At 75.3% G+C, this 15,697-nt stretch overlaps 7 non-coding genes across 7 annotated transcripts; all 7 read left to right on the plus strand.

The window, feature by feature from the left end:
* The first annotated feature begins 937 nt into the window (after positions 1-937).
* Positions 938-1,056, plus strand: LOC135230137 (5S ribosomal RNA). The gene has a single exon (XR_010320794.1). It is a non-coding gene; the product is annotated as a 5S ribosomal RNA (ribosomal RNA).
* A 2,313-nt stretch (positions 1,057-3,369) lies between these two features.
* Positions 3,370-3,488, plus strand: LOC135230138 (5S ribosomal RNA). The gene has a single exon (XR_010320795.1). It is a non-coding gene; the product is annotated as a 5S ribosomal RNA (ribosomal RNA).
* Positions 3,489-5,801: 2,313 nt separating this feature from the next.
* LOC135230140 (5S ribosomal RNA) lies at positions 5,802-5,920 on the plus strand. The gene has a single exon (XR_010320797.1). It is a non-coding gene; the product is annotated as a 5S ribosomal RNA (ribosomal RNA).
* Positions 5,921-8,233: 2,313 nt separating this feature from the next.
* Positions 8,234-8,352, plus strand: LOC135230145 (5S ribosomal RNA). Its single transcript, XR_010320802.1, has one exon. It is a non-coding gene; the product is annotated as a 5S ribosomal RNA (ribosomal RNA).
* A 2,323-nt stretch (positions 8,353-10,675) lies between these two features.
* Positions 10,676-10,794, plus strand: LOC135230141 (5S ribosomal RNA). The gene has a single exon (XR_010320798.1). It is a non-coding gene; the product is annotated as a 5S ribosomal RNA (ribosomal RNA).
* Positions 10,795-13,140: 2,346 nt separating this feature from the next.
* LOC135230129 (5S ribosomal RNA) lies at positions 13,141-13,259 on the plus strand. The gene has a single exon (XR_010320786.1). It is a non-coding gene; the product is annotated as a 5S ribosomal RNA (ribosomal RNA).
* A 2,309-nt stretch (positions 13,260-15,568) lies between these two features.
* On the plus strand, positions 15,569-15,686 carry LOC135230142 (5S ribosomal RNA). The gene has a single exon (XR_010320799.1). It is a non-coding gene; the product is annotated as a 5S ribosomal RNA (ribosomal RNA).
* Positions 15,687-15,697: the final 11 nt, after the last annotated feature.

The following is a 15,697-nucleotide window of genomic DNA, read 5'->3' on the forward strand; positions in this document are numbered from 1 at the left end:
AGCTCACCAGTGAGCTGGGCAGCTGGGCCAACGCGCCTGCCCCACCGCCCTGGCCCCCCACCGACCCTCCCGTCAGGCTAAGCGCCGCCTGCCCCACCTCCAGCCCCCCAGCAGGACCGGGAGCCTACGTGGGGTCCTGACTGGCCAGTGGGCAGGACGTCCCTCGTCGGTAGGCGTGTGGCTCGTGCGTGGTCTTTCGCCGCTCCCCGGTGCCCTCCCCCGCCAGCACCAGGGCTCGGGGGTCCGGTGGGAAGTACCAGAGGGCCTCCGCGGCACCTAGGAGCAGCCTGGCGCGCAAGGGTTCGCCGTGCTCCTCCGAGTCCCGCGTGGCCCTGGAGGGCCACGGCCGGCCAGGAGGGCGACGAGGGGCAAAGGCGGGAGGGACAGGTGGGCCGGGGACCGGGCCCGGGGCCGGGACTGGGGCCGAGAGCCGGGCCCGGCGAGGGCCCCTTGGAGGAAGGGGAGGCAAAGGGAGGCCCCGCCAGGGGACGGGCCGGGGTGGGGGGAGGGCGAGTGGAGGCCGGGGCCACCCCACGCTGGGCAGGGGGAGAGACGAGAGGCGCTCGGCCAGATGTCGGCGGAAGCAGGCGGCCCGAGTGCCTCCCGGTGCCGCCGCCGGGGGCGAGGGGCGAGCAGGCGGCAGGAGAGCCCCGGCCGGACTGAGGGGGGCCGTGGGGCTTCGCAGGAAGGGCAGGGGGCGCGACCCGGGCGGCCTTCCCGCCTGGCTGACTGCCTTCCTCCCGGTCGCCGCCACCTGCCTGCTTGGAGGCCGGACTCTTGGGCCGGCTGGCCGGGACCCGCACCCTTGGCCAGGCGGGGCGGGCCGGGGCGGGGCTGGGCGGCCAAAGCTGGAGGCTGCCGGGGCGGCCAAGGCGCGCTGCGCCGGCGGCTGGGGCCGCTGAGCAGGCTCTTAGGGCGAGCGGCGGCAGGCGCTGACGTCTACGGCCATACCACCCTGAACGCGCCCGATCTCGTCTGATCTCGGAAGCTAAGCAGAGTCGGGCCTGGTTAGTACTTGGATGGGAGACCGCCTGGGAATACCGGGTGCTGTAGGCTTTTACGCCTCCTTTTCTCTTTTGCCGCCAACCCACGGGGCACAGGGACACACGGACACGGACAGGGACGCAACCAGGCCAGGAAGCCCGGCCCAGGGGCCCGGCCAGCGGCCCTCGGGCACCAGGAAAGCTTCGGGGGTGGCGGCGGCGTCGACGAGGAAGACGACGGCGACGACGACGACGGCGGACGACGGCGGCCCGGCACTCCAGTCCAGTCGGGCCGCAGCGCTTCCCGGCCGCCCCTACTCTCCCCCGCTCCCACCCCCCGCCCGGGCCTTCAGGTTCAGGCCCTGCGGGAGCGCGCCCTGCCCTCGTGGCGGTGGGAGACGCTCCCCGTGGCGCCAGAGCCTCTCCTTGGGGCCGGAGCTCTGTCCTTGTCCAGCGGGGGCAGGCCCCTGGCTCAGAGGGCCTTCGGGAGCCACCCGGGCCGCCTCCGCCCTGCCGCCCCCCCACCCTCCACCCCGACCGGCCTCTGCCCCAACTTGGCTGCTCGGCTGCCCTCCTTCCCTCGGGCTCTGCCCACCCTTCCTGGCTCTGCAGGCCTGCCTCCTGGTGTGCCGGGATGTCTGCTAGTGGATTGGGAGGAGAAGACACCCGGGGCGGGCGGGCCCCTTGCCCTCCCCGGGGCGGGCGGGCCCCTTGCCCTCCCCGGGCAACTTGCTTCGTGTACTCTGGGGGTGGGGGTGGGGCTGGGGCTGGGGCTGAGGCTGGGGCTGGGGCTGGGCCTGGGGCTGGGGGTGCGGGTGGGGACGTGAGACGGCCACAACGGTGGTGGTGGCGGTGGCCGCCGGACACTCGGCCGACTAGCCAGCCTCTCTCTCTGAGGTGTGGCGTGGGGGGGGGGAGGGGGGTCGGGGAGGCGACGAGGCGGGCGTGGGGGCGGTGGTGAGGCGGCCTTGAGGTGGGGATCTCGTGCCCGGGAGGAACAGGTGCCCTCCTGCCCGGTGTCCCGCGCGGGCCTAGACGTGGCCTCAAGTGGCCTGACCCCGATGAGTGAGTGAGGACGGGTCCTCCTGGCCGTCGGGCACACAGAACTAGGGGAGCCGGGGCCAGTCGAGCTGGGGGCCTCCCCGAGAGGTGCGAGACCGCAGCAGGGGCGTGCGGGGGTCCAGGCCGGGTGGGGTGGTGCGGTGTTGAGCTGGAGGCTATGCGGGGGGCGGGGCGCCGGGCGCGGGGCGGGGACGGCCACGCACGTTTCCTGCAGGGCTGTGGCTCTGGACCGCCAGGGCCAGAAGCAGCCTGCCCGCGGTCAGCGGGGGGTGAGGTGCGGATGGCGGGGGCCGCCCGCCCTCCCCGCGCCGGTCGCCCGTCCCCACCCACGCCCCCGCCGCCACCCCACCCCACCCCACAACCCGCCCTCCCTCCTCCCATCGGGGAAGCTCACCAGTGAGCTGGGCAGCTGGGCCAACGCGCCTGCCCCACCGCCCTGGCCCCCCACCGACCCTCCCGTCAGGCTAAGCGCCGCCTGCCCCACCTCCAGCCCCCCAGCAGGACCGGGAGCCTACGTGGGGTCCTGACTGGCCAGTGGGCAGGACGTCCCTCGTCGGTAGGCGTGTGGCTCGTGCGTGGTCTTTCGCCGCTCCCCGGTGCCCTCCCCCGCCAGCACCAGGGCTCGGGGGTCCGGTGGGAAGTACCAGAGGGCCTCCGCGGCACCTAGGAGCAGCCTGGCGCGCAAGGGTTCGCCGTGCTCCTCCGAGTCCCGCGTGGCCCTGGAGGGCCACGGCCGGCCAGGAGGGCGACGAGGGGCAAAGGCGGGAGGGACAGGTGGGCCGGGGACCGGGCCCGGGGCCGGGACTGGGGCCGAGAGCCGGGCCCGGCGAGGGCCCCTTGGAGGAAGGGGAGGCAAAGGGAGGCCCCGCCAGGGGACGGGCCGGGGTGGGGGAAGGGCGAGTGGAGGCCGGGGCCACCCCACGCTGGGCAGGGGGAGAGACGAGAGGCGCTCGGCCAGATGTCGGCGGAAGCAGGCGGCCCGAGTGCCTCCCGGTGCCGCCGCCGGGGGCGAGGGGCGAGCAGGCGGCAGGAGAGCCCCGGCCGGACTGAGGGGGGCCGTGGGGCTTCGCAGGAAGGGCAGGGGGCGCGACCCGGGCGGCCTTCCCGCCTGGCTGACTGCCTTCCTCCCGGTCGCCGCCACCTGCCTGCTTGGAGGCCGGACTCTTGGGCCGGCTGGCCGGGACCCGCACCCTTGGCCAGGCGGGGCGGGCCGGGGCGGGGCTGGGCGGCCAAAGCTGGAGGCTGCCGGGGCGGCCAAGGCGCGCTGCGCCGGCGGCTGGGGCCGCTGAGCAGGCTCTTAGGGCGAGCGGCGGCAGGCGCTGACGTCTACGGCCATACCACCCTGAACGCGCCCGATCTCGTCTGATCTCGGAAGCTAAGCAGAGTCGGGCCTGGTTAGTACTTGGATGGGAGACCGCCTGGGAATACCGGGTGCTGTAGGCTTTTACGCCTCCTTTTCTCTTTTGCCGCCAACCCACGGGGCACAGGGACACACGGACACGGACAGGGACGCAACCAGGCCAGGAAGCCCGGCCCAGGGGCCCGGCCAGCGGCCCTCGGGCACCAGGAAAGCTTCGGGGGTGGCGGCGGCGTCGACGAGGAAGACGACGGCGACGACGACGACGGCGGACGACGGCGGCCCGGCACTCCAGTCCAGTCGGGCCGCAGCGCTTCCCGGCCGCCCCTACTCTCCCCCGCTCCCACCCCCCGCCCGGGCCTTCAGGTTCAGGCCCTGCGGGAGCGCGCCCTGCCCTCGTGGCGGTGGGAGACGCTCCCCGTGGCGCCAGAGCCTCTCCTTGGGGCCGGAGCTCTGTCCTTGTCCAGCGGGGGCAGGCCCCTGGCTCAGAGGGCCTTCGGGAGCCACCCGGGCCGCCTCCGCCCTGCCGCCCCCCCACCCTCCACCCCGACCGGCCTCTGCCCCAACTTGGCTGCTCGGCTGCCCTCCTTCCCTCGGGCTCTGCCCACCCTTCCTGGCTCTGCAGGCCTGCCTCCTGGTGTGCCGGGATGTCTGCTAGTGGATTGGGAGGAGAAGACACCCGGGGCGGGCGGGCCCCTTGCCCTCCCCGGGGCGGGCGGGCCCCTTGCCCTCCCCGGGCAACTTGCTTCGTGTACTCTGGGGGTGGGGGTGGGGCTGGGGCTGGGGCTGAGGCTGGGGCTGGGGCTGGGCCTGGGGCTGGGGGTGCGGGTGGGGACGTGAGACGGCCACAACGGTGGTGGTGGCGGTGGCCGCCGGACACTCGGCCGACTAGCCAGCCTCTCTCTCTGAGGTGTGGCGTGGGGGGGGGGAGGGGGGTCGGGGAGGCGACGAGGCGGGCGTGGGGGCGGTGGTGAGGCGGCCTTGAGGTGGGGATCTCGTGCCCGGGAGGAACAGGTGCCCTCCTGCCCGGTGTCCCGCGCGGGCCTAGACGTGGCCTCAAGTGGCCTGACCCCGATGAGTGAGTGAGGACGGGTCCTCCTGGCCGTCGGGCACACAGAACTAGGGGAGCCGGGGCCAGTCGAGCTGGGGGCCTCCCCGAGAGGTGCGAGACCGCAGCAGGGGCGTGCGGGGGTCCAGGCCGGGTGGGGTGGTGCGGTGTTGAGCTGGAGGCTATGCGGGGGGCGGGGCGCCGGGCGCGGGGCGGGGACGGCCACGCACGTTTCCTGCAGGGCTGTGGCTCTGGACCGCCAGGGCCAGAAGCAGCCTGCCCGCGGTCAGCGGGGGGTGAGGTGCGGATGGCGGGGGCCGCCCGCCCTCCCCGCGCCGGTCGCCCGTCCCCACCCACGCCCCCGCCGCCACCCCACCCCACCCCACAACCCGCCCTCCCTCCTCCCATCGGGGAAGCTCACCAGTGAGCTGGGCAGCTGGGCCAACGCGCCTGCCCCACCGCCCTGGCCCCCCACCGACCCTCCCGTCAGGCTAAGCGCCGCCTGCCCCACCTCCAGCCCCCCAGCAGGACCGGGAGCCTACGTGGGGTCCTGACTGGCCAGTGGGCAGGACGTCCCTCGTCGGTAGGCGTGTGGCTCGTGCGTGGTCTTTCGCCGCTCCCCGGTGCCCTCCCCCGCCAGCACCAGGGCTCGGGGGTCCGGTGGGAAGTACCAGAGGGCCTCCGCGGCACCTAGGAGCAGCCTGGCGCGCAAGGGTTCGCCGTGCTCCTCCGAGTCCCGCGTGGCCCTGGAGGGCCACGGCCGGCCAGGAGGGCGACGAGGGGCAAAGGCGGGAGGGACAGGTGGGCCGGGGACCGGGCCCGGGGCCGGGACTGGGGCCGAGAGCCGGGCCCGGCGAGGGCCCCTTGGAGGAAGGGGAGGCAAAGGGAGGCCCCGCCAGGGGACGGGCCGGGGTGGGGGGAGGGCGAGTGGAGGCCGGGGCCACCCCACGCTGGGCAGGGGGAGAGACGAGAGGCGCTCGGCCAGATGTCGGCGGAAGCAGGCGGCCCGAGTGCCTCCCGGTGCCGCCGCCGGGGGCGAGGGGCGAGCAGGCGGCAGGAGAGCCCCGGCCGGACTGAGGGGGGCCGTGGGGCTTCGCAGGAAGGGCAGGGGGCGCGACCCGGGCGGCCTTCCCGCCTGGCTGACTGCCTTCCTCCCGGTCGCCGCCACCTGCCTGCTTGGAGGCCGGACTCTTGGGCCGGCTGGCCGGGACCCGCACCCTTGGCCAGGCGGGGCGGGCCGGGGCGGGGCTGGGCGGCCAAAGCTGGAGGCTGCCGGGGCGGCCAAGGCGCGCTGCGCCGGCGGCTGGGGCCGCTGAGCAGGCTCTTAGGGCGAGCGGCGGCAGGCGCTGACGTCTACGGCCATACCACCCTGAACGCGCCCGATCTCGTCTGATCTCGGAAGCTAAGCAGAGTCGGGCCTGGTTAGTACTTGGATGGGAGACCGCCTGGGAATACCGGGTGCTGTAGGCTTTTACGCCTCCTTTTCTCTTTTGCCGCCAACCCACGGGGCACAGGGACACACGGACACGGACAGGGACGCAACCAGGCCAGGAAGCCCGGCCCAGGGGCCCGGCCAGCGGCCCTCGGGCACCAGGAAAGCTTCGGGGGTGGCGGCGGCGTCGACGAGGAAGACGACGGCGACGACGACGACGGCGGACGACGGCGGCCCGGCACTCCAGTCCAGTCGGGCCGCAGCGCTTCCCGGCCGCCCCTACTCTCCCCCGCTCCCACCCCCCGCCCGGGCCTTCAGGTTCAGGCCCTGCGGGAGCGCGCCCTGCCCTCGTGGCGGTGGGAGACGCTCCCCGTGGCGCCAGAGCCTCTCCTTGGGGCCGGAGCTCTGTCCTTGTCCAGCGGGGGCAGGCCCCTGGCTCAGAGGGCCTTCGGGAGCCACCCGGGCCGCCTCCGCCCTGCCGCCCCCCCACCCTCCACCCCGACCGGCCTCTGCCCCAACTTGGCTGCTCGGCTGCCCTCCTTCCCTCGGGCTCTGCCCACCCTTCCTGGCTCTGCAGGCCTGCCTCCTGGTGTGCCGGGATGTCTGCTAGTGGATTGGGAGGAGAAGACACCCGGGGCGGGCGGGCCCCTTGCCCTCCCCGGGGCGGGCGGGCCCCTTGCCCTCCCCGGGCAACTTGCTTCGTGTACTCTGGGGGTGGGGGTGGGGCTGGGGCTGGGGCTGAGGCTGGGGCTGGGGCTGGGCCTGGGGCTGGGGGTGCGGGTGGGGACGTGAGACGGCCACAACGGTGGTGGTGGCGGTGGCCGCCGGACACTCGGCCGACTAGCCAGCCTCTCTCTCTGAGGTGTGGCGTGGGGGGGGGGAGGGGGGTCGGGGAGGCGACGAGGCGGGCGTGGGGGCGGTGGTGAGGCGGCCTTGAGGTGGGGATCTCGTGCCCGGGAGGAACAGGTGCCCTCCTGCCCGGTGTCCCGCGCGGGCCTAGACGTGGCCTCAAGTGGCCTGACCCCGATGAGTGAGTGAGGACGGGTCCTCCTGGCCGTCGGGCACACAGAACTAGGGGAGCCGGGGCCAGTCGAGCTGGGGGCCTCCCCGAGAGGTGCGAGACCGCAGCAGGGGCGTGCGGGGGTCCAGGCCGGGTGGGGTGGTGCGGTGTTGAGCTGGAGGCTATGCGGGGGGCGGGGCGCCGGGCGCGGGGCGGGGACGGCCACGCACGTTTCCTGCAGGGCTGTGGCTCTGGACCGCCAGGGCCAGAAGCAGCCTGCCCGCGGTCAGCGGGGGGTGAGGTGCGGATGGCGGGGGCCGCCCGCCCTCCCCGCGCCGGTCGCCCGTCCCCACCCACGCCCCCGCCGCCACCCCACCCCACCCCACAACCCGCCCTCCCTCCTCCCATCGGGGAAGCTCACCAGTGAGCTGGGCAGCTGGGCCAACGCGCCTGCCCCACCGCCCTGGCCCCCCACCGACCCTCCCGTCAGGCTAAGCGCCGCCTGCCCCACCTCCAGCCCCCCAGCAGGACCGGGAGCCTACGTGGGGTCCTGACTGGCCAGTGGGCAGGACGTCCCTCGTCGGTAGGCGTGTGGCTCGTGCGTGGTCTTTCGCCGCTCCCCGGTGCCCTCCCCCGCCAGCACCAGGGCTCGGGGGTCCGGTGGGAAGTACCAGAGGGCCTCCGCGGCACCTAGGAGCAGCCTGGCGCGCAAGGGTTCGCCGTGCTCCTCCGAGTCCCGCGTGGCCCTGGAGGGCCACGGCCGGCCAGGAGGGCGACGAGGGGCAAAGGCGGGAGGGACAGGTGGGCCGGGGACCGGGCCCGGGGCCGGGACTGGGGCCGAGAGCCGGGCCCGGCGAGGGCCCCTTGGAGGAAGGGGAGGCAAAGGGAGGCCCCGCCAGGGGACGGGCCGGGGTGGGGGGAGGGCGAGTGGAGGCCGGGGCCACCCCACGCTGGGCAGGGGGAGAGACGAGAGGCGCTCGGCCAGATGTCGGCGGAAGCAGGCGGCCCGAGTGCCTCCCGGTGCCGCCGCCGGGGGCGAGGGGCGAGCAGGCGGCAGGAGAGCCCCGGCCGGACTGAGGGGGGCCGTGGGGCTTCGCAGGAAGGGCAGGGGGCGCGACCCGGGCGGCCTTCCCGCCTGGCTGACTGCCTTCCTCCCGGTCGCCGCCACCTGCCTGCTTGGAGGCCGGACTCTTGGGCCGGCTGGCCGGGACCCGCACCCTTGGCCAGGCGGGGCGGGCCGGGGCGGGGCTGGGCGGCCAAAGCTGGAGGCTGCCGGGGCGGCCAAGGCGCGCTGCGCCGGCGGCTGGGGCCGCTGAGCAGGCTCTTAGGGCGAGCGGCGGCAGGCGCTGACGTCTACGGCCATACCACCCTGAACGCGCCCGATCTCGTCTGATCTCGGAAGCTAAGCAGGGTCGGGCCTGGTTAGTACTTGGATGGGAGACCGCCTGGGAATACCGGGTGCTGTAGGCTTTTACGCCTCCTTTTCTCTTTTGCCGCCAACCCACGGGGCACAGGGACACACGGACACGGACAGGGACGCAACCAGGCCAGGAAGCCCGGCCCAGGGGCCCGGCCAGCGGCCCTCGGGCACCAGGAAAGCTTCGGGGGTGGCGGCGGCGTCGACGAGGACGACGACGGCGACGACGACGACGGCGGACGACGGCGGACGACGGCGGCCCGGCACTCCAGTCCAGTCGGGCCGCAGCGCTTCCCGGCCGCCCCTACTCTCCCCCGCTCCCACCCCCCGCCCGGGCCTTCAGGTTCAGGCCCTGCGGGAGCGCGCCCTGCCCTCGTGGCGGTGGGAGACGCTCCCCGTGGCGCCAGAGCCTCTCCTTGGGGCCGGAGCTCTGTCCTTGTCCAGCGGGGGCAGGCCCCTGGCTCAGAGGGCCTTCGGGAGCCACCCGGGCCGCCTCCGCCCTGCCGCCCCCCCACCCTCCACCCCGACCGGCCTCTGCCCCAACTTGGCTGCTCGGCTGCCCTCCTTCCCTCGGGCTCTGCCCACCCTTCCTGGCTCTGCAGGCCTGCCTCCTGGTGTGCCGGGATGTCTGCTAGTGGATTGGGAGGAGAAGACACCCGGGGCGGGCGGGCCCCTTGCCCTCCCCGGGGCGGGCGGGCCCCTTGCCCTCCCCGGGCAACTTGCTTCGTGTACTCTGGGGGTGGGGGTGGGGCTGGGGCTGGGGCTGAGGCTGGGGCTGGGGCTGGGCCTGGGGCTGGGGGTGCGGGTGGGGACGTGAGACGGCCACAACGGTGGTGGTGGCGGTGGCCGCCGGACACTCGGCCGACTAGCCAGCCTCTCTCTCTGAGGTGTGGCGTGGGGGGGGGGAGGGGGGTCGGGGAGGCGACGAGGCGGGCGTGGGGGCGGTGGTGAGGCGGCCTTGAGGTGGGGATCTCGTGCCCGGGAGGAACAGGTGCCCTCCTGCCCGGTGTCCCGCGCGGGCCTAGACGTGGCCTCAAGTGGCCTGACCCCGATGAGTGAGTGAGGACGGGTCCTCCTGGCCGTCGGGCACACAGAACTAGGGGAGCCGGGGCCAGTCGAGCTGGGGGCCTCCCCGAGAGGTGCGAGACCGCAGCAGGGGCGTGCGGGGGTCCAGGCCGGGTGGGGTGGTGCGGTGTTGAGCTGGAGGCTATGCGGGGGGCGGGGCGCCGGGCGCGGGGCGGGGACGGCCACGCACGTTTCCTGCAGGGCTGTGGCTCTGGACCGCCAGGGCCAGAAGCAGCCTGCCCGCGGTCAGCGGGGGGTGAGGTGCGGATGGCGGGGGCCGCCCGCCCTCCCCGCGCCGGTCGCCCGTCCCCACCCACGCCCCCGCCGCCACCCCACCCCACCCCACAACCCGCCCTCCCTCCTCCCATCGGGGAAGCTCACCAGTGAGCTGGGCAGCTGGGCCAACGCGCCTGCCCCACCGCCCTGGCCCCCCACCGACCCTCCCGTCAGGCTAAGCGCCGCCTGCCCCACCTCCAGCCCCCCAGCAGGACCGGGAGCCTACGTGGGGTCCTGACTGGCCAGTGGGCAGGACGTCCCTCGTCGGTAGGCGTGTGGCTCGTGCGTGGTCTTTCGCCGCTCCCCGGTGCCCTCCCCCGCCAGCACCAGGGCTCGGGGGTCCGGTGGGAAGTACCAGAGGGCCTCCGCGGCACCTAGGAGCAGCCTGGCGCGCAAGGGTTCGCCGTGCTCCTCCGAGTCCCGCGTGGCCCTGGAGGGCCACGGCCGGCCAGGAGGGCGACGAGGGGCAAAGGCGGGAGGGACAGGTGGGCCGGGGACCGGGCCCGGGGCCGGGACTGGGGCCGAGAGCCGGGCCCGGCGAGGGCCCCTTGGAGGAAGGGGAGGCAAAGGGAGGCCCCGCCAGGGGACGGGCCGGGGTGGGGGAAGGGCGAGTGGAGGCCGGGGCCACCCCACGCTGGGCAGGGGGAGAGACGAGAGGCGCTCGGCCAGATGTCGGCGGAAGCAGGCGGCCCGAGTGCCTCCCGGTGCCGCCGCCGGGGGCGAGGGGCGAGCAGGCGGCAGGAGAGCCCCGGCCGGACTGAGGGGGGCCGTGGGGCTTCGCAGGAAGGGCAGGGGGCGCGACCCGGGCGGCCTTCCCGCCTGGCTGACTGCCTTCCTCCCGGTCGCCGCCACCTGCCTGCTTGGAGGCCGGACTCTTGGGCCGGCTGGCCGGGACCCGCACCCTTGGCCAGGCGGGGCGGGCCGGGGCGGGGCTGGGCGGCCAAAGCTGGAGGCTGCCGGGGCGGCCAAGGCGCGCTGCGCCGGCGGCTGGGGCCGCTGAGCAGGCTCTTAGGGCGAGCGGCGGCAGGCGCTGACGTCTACGGCCATACCACCCTGAACGCGCCCGATCTCGTCTGATCTCGGAAGCTAAGCAGAGTCGGGCCTGGTTAGTACTTGGATGGGAGACCGCCTGGGAATACCGGGTGCTGTAGGCTTTTACGCCTCCTTTTCTCTTTTGCCGCCAACCCACGGGGCACAGGGACACACGGACACGGACAGGGACGCAACCAGGCCAGGAAGCCCGGCCCAGGGGCCCGGCCAGCGGCCCTCGGGCACCAGGAAAGCTTCGGGGGTGGCGGCGGCGTCGACGAGGAAGACGACGGCGACGACGACGACGGCGGACGACGGCGGCCCGGCACTCCAGTCCAGTCGGGCCGCAGCGCTTCCCGGCCGCCCCTACTCTCCCCCGCTCCCACCCCCCGCCCGGGCCTTCAGGTTCAGGCCCTGCGGGAGCGCGCCCTGCCCTCGTGGCGGTGGGAGACGCTCCCCGTGGCGCCAGAGCCTCTCCTTGGGGCCGGAGCTCTGTCCTTGTCCAGCGGGGGCAGGCCCCTGGCTCAGAGGGCCTTCGGGAGCCACCCGGGCCGCCTCCGCCCTGCCGCCCCCCCACCCTCCACCCCGACCGGCCTCTGCCCCAACTTGGCTGCTCGGCTGCCCTCCTTCCCTCGGGCTCTGCCCACCCTTCCTGGCTCTGCAGGCCTGCCTCCTGGTGTGCCGGGATGTCTGCTAGTGGATTGGGAGGAGAAGACACCCGGGCGCGGGCGGGCCCCTTGCCCTCCCCGGGGCGGGCGGGCCCCTTGCCCTCCCCGGGCAACTTGCTTCGTGTACTCTGGGGGTGGGGGTGGGGCTGGGGCTGGGGCTGAGGCTGGGGCTGGGGCTGGGGCCTGGGGCTGGGGGTGCGGGTGGGGGACGTGAGACGGCCACAACGGTGGTGGTGGCGGTGGCCGCCGGACACTCGGCCGACTAGCCAGCCTCTCTCTCTGAGGTTGTGGCGTGGGGGGGGGGGAGGGGGGGTCGGGAGGTGACGAGGCGGGCGTGGGGGCGGTGTGAGGCGGCCTTGAGGTGGGGATCTCGTGCCCGGGGAGGAACAGGTGCCCTCCTGCCCGGTGTCCCGCGCGGGGCCTAGACGTGGCCTCAAGTGGCCTGACCCCGATGAGTGAGTGAGGACGGGTCCTCCTGGCCGTCGGGCACACAGAACTAGGGGAGCCGGGGCCAGTCGAGCTGGGGGCCTCCCCGAGAGGTGCGAGACCGCAGCAGGGGCGTGCGGGGGTCCAGGCCGGGTGGGTGTGGTGTGGCGGTGTTGAGCTGGAGGCTATGCGGGGGGGCGGGGCGCCGGGCGCGGGGCGGGGACGGCCACGCACGTTTCCTGCAGGGCTGTGGCTCTGGACCGCCAGGGCCAGAAGCAGCCTGCCCGCGGTCAGCGGGGGGTGAGGTGCGGATGGCGGGGGCCGCCCGCCCTCCGCCGCGCCGGTCGCCCGTCCCCACCCACGCCCGCCCCCGCCGCCACCCCCCACCCCACCCCACAACCGCCCTCCCTCCTCCCATCGGGGAAGCTCACCAGTGAGCTGGGCAGCTGGGCCAACGCGCCCTGCCCCACCGCCCTGGCCCCCCCACCGACCCTCCCGTCAGGCTAAGCGCCGCCTGCCCCACCTCCAGCCCCCCAGCAGGACCGGGAGCCTACGTGGGGTCCTGACTGGCCAGTGGGCAGGACGTCCCCTCGTCGGTAGGCGTGTGGCTCGTGCGTGGTCTTTCGCCGCTCCCCGGTGCCCTCCCCCGCCAGCACCAGGGCTCGGGGGTCCGGTGGGAAGTACCAGAGGGCCTCCGCGGCACCTAGGAGCAGCCTGGCGCGCAAGGGTTCGCCGTGCTCCTCCGAGTCCCGCGTGGCCCTGGAGGGCCACGGGCCGGCCAGGAGGGCGACGAGGGGCAAAGGCGGGAGGGACAGGTGGGGCCCGGGACCGGGCCCGGGGCCGGGACTGGGGTCCGAGAGCCGGGCCCGGCGAGGGCCCCTTGGAGGAAGGGGAGGCAAAGGGAGGCCCCGCCAGGGGACGGGCCGGGGTGGGGGGAGGGGCGAGTGGAGGCCGGGGGCCACCCCACGCTGGGCAGGGGGGAGGAGAGCGAGAGGCGCTCGGCCAGATGTCGGCGGAAGCAGGCGGCCCGAGTGCCTCCCCGGTGCCGCCGCCGGGGGCGAGGGGGCGAGCAGGCGGCAGGAGAGCCCCGGCCGGACTGAGGGGGGCCGTGGGGCTTCGCAGGAAGGGCAGGGGGCGCGACCCGGGCGGCCTTCCCGCCTGGCTGACTGCCTTCCTCCCGGTCGCCGCCACCTGCCTGCTTGGAGGCCGGACTCTTGGGCCGGCTGGCCGGGACCCGCACCCTTGGCCAGGCGGGGCGGGCCGGGGGCGGGGGCTGGGCGGCCAAAGCTGGAGGCTGCCGGGGCGGGCCAAGGCGCGCTGCGCCGGCGGCTGGGGCCGCTGAGCAGGCTCTTAGGGCGAGCGGCGGCAGGCGCTGACGTCTACGGCCATACCACCCTGAACGCGCCCGATCTCGTCTGATCTCGGAAGCTAAGCAGGGTCGGGCCTGGTTAGTACTTGGATGGGAGACCGCCTGGGAATACCGGGTGCTGTAGGCTTTTACGCCTCCTTTTCTCTTTTGCCGCCAACCCACGGGGCACAGGGACACACGGACACGGACAGGGACGCAACCAGGCCAGGAAGCCCGGCCCAGGGGCCCGGCCAGCGGCCCTCGGGCACCAGGAAAGCTTCGGGGGGTGGCGGCGGCGTCGACGAGGACGACGACGGCGACGACGACGACGGCGGACGACGGCGGACGACGGCGGCCCGGCACTCCAGTCCAGTCGGGCCGCAGCGCTTCCCGGCCGCCCCTACTCTCCCCCGCTCCCACCCCCGCCCGGGCCTTCAGGTTCAGGCCCTGCGGGGAGCGCGCCCTGCCCTCGTGGCGGTGGGAGACGCTCCCCGTGGCGCCAGAGCCTCTCCTTGGGGCCGGAGCTCTGTCCTTGTCCAGCGGGGGGCAGGCCCCTGGCTCAGAGGGCCCTTCGGGGAGCCACCCGGGCCGCCTCCGCCCTGCCGCCCCCCCACCCCCTCCACCCCGACCGGCCTCTGCCCCAACTTGGCTGCTCGGCTGCCCTCCTTCCCTCGGGCTCTGCCCACCCTTCCTGGCTCTGCAGGCCTGCCTCCTGGTGTGCCGGGATGTCTGCTAGTGGATTGGGAGGAGAAGACACCCGGGGCGGGCGGGCCCCTTGCCCTCCCCGGGCAACTTGCTTCGTGTACTCTGGGGGTGGGGGTGGGGCTGGGGCTGGGGCTGAGGCTGGGCTGGGGCTGGGCCTGGGGCTGGGGGTGCGGGTGGGGACGTGAGACGGCCACAACGGTGGTGGTGGCCGGTGGCCGCCGGACACTCGGCCGACTAGCCAGCCTCTCTCTCTGAGGTGTGGCGTGGGGGGGGGAGGGGGGTCGGGGAGGCGACGAGGCGGCGGCGTGGGGGCGGTGGTGAGGCGGCCTTGAGGTGGGGATCTCGTGCCCGGGAGGAACAGGTGCCCTCCTGCCCTGTGTCCCGCGCGGCCTAGACGTGGCCTCAAGTGGCCTGACCCCGAATGAGTGAGTGAGGACGGGTCCTCCTGGCCGTCGGGCACACAGAACTAGGGGAGCCGGGGCCAGTCGAGCTGGGGGCCTCCCCGAGAGGTGCGAGACCGCAGCAGGGGCGTGCGGGGGTCCAGGCCGGGTGGGGTGGTGCGGTGTTGAGCTGGAGGCTATGCGGGGGCGGGGCGCCGGGCGCGGGGGCGGGGACGGCCACGCACGTTTCCTGCAGGGCTGTGGCTCTGGACTGCCAGGGCCAGAAGCAGCCTGCCCGCGGTCAGCGGGGGGTGAGGTGCGGATGGCGGGGGCCGCCCGCCCTCCCCGCGCCGGTCGCCCGTCCCCACCCACGCCCCCGCCCGCCACCCCACCCCACCCCACAACCCGCCCTCCCTCCTCCCATCGGGGAAGCTCACCAGTGAGCTGGGCAGCTGGGCCAACGCGCCCTGCCCCACCGCCCTGGCCCCCCCACCGACCCTCCCGTCAGGCTAAGCGCCGCCTGCCCCACCTCCAGCCCCCCAGCAGGACCGGGAGCCTACGTGGGGTCCTGACTGGCCAGTGGGCAGGACGTCCCTCGTCGGTAGGCGTGTGGCTCGTGCGTGGTCTTTCGCCGCTCCCCGGTGCCCTCCCCCGCCAGCACCAGGGCTCGGGGGTCCGGTGGGAAGTACCAGAGGGCCTCCGCGGCACCTAGGAGCAGCCTGGCGCGCAAGGGTTCGCCGTGCTCCTCCGAGTCCCGCGTGGCCCTGGAGGGCCACGGCCGGCCAGGAGGGCGACGAGGGGCAAAGGCGGGAGGGACAGGTGGGCCGGGGACCGGGCCCGGGGCCGGGACTGGGGCCGAGAGCCGGGCCCGGCGAGGGCCCCTTGGAGGAAGGGGAGGCAAAGGGAGGCCCCGCCAGGGGACGGGCCGGGGTGGGGGGAGGGCGAGTGGAGGCCGGGGCCACCCCACGCTGGGCAGGGGGAGAGACGAGAGGCGCTCGGGCCAGATGTCGGCGGAAGCAGGCGGCCCGAGTGCCTCCCGGTGCCGCCGCCGGGGGCGAGGGGCGAGCAGGCGGCAGGAGAGCCCCGGCCGGACTGAGGGGGGCCGTGGGGCTTCGCAGGAAGGGCAGGGGGCGCGACCCCGGGCGGCCTTCCCGCCTGGCTGACTGCCTTCCTCCCGGTCGCCGCCACCTGCCTGCTTGGAGGCCGGACTCTTGGGCCGGCTGGCCGGGACCCGCACCCTTGGCCAGGCGGGGCGGGCCGGGGCGGGGCTGGGCGGCCAAAGCTGGAGGCTGCCGGGGCGGCCAAGGCGCGCTGCGCCGGCGGCTGGGGGCCGCTGAGCAGGCTCTTAGGGCGAGCGGCGGCAGGCGCTGACGTCTACGGCCATACCACCCTGAACGCGCCCGATCTCGTCTGATCTCGGAGCTAAGCAGGGTCGGGCCTGGTTAGTACTTGGATGGGAGACCGCCTGGGAATACCGGGTGCTGAATACTATCTCTCTATG

The sequence above is a fragment of the Loxodonta africana genome, unplaced genomic scaffold (assembly GCF_030014295.1).
Source record: "Loxodonta africana isolate mLoxAfr1 unplaced genomic scaffold, mLoxAfr1.hap2 scaffold_793, whole genome shotgun sequence".
Classification (NCBI taxonomy): domain Eukaryota; kingdom Metazoa; phylum Chordata; class Mammalia; order Proboscidea; family Elephantidae; genus Loxodonta; species Loxodonta africana.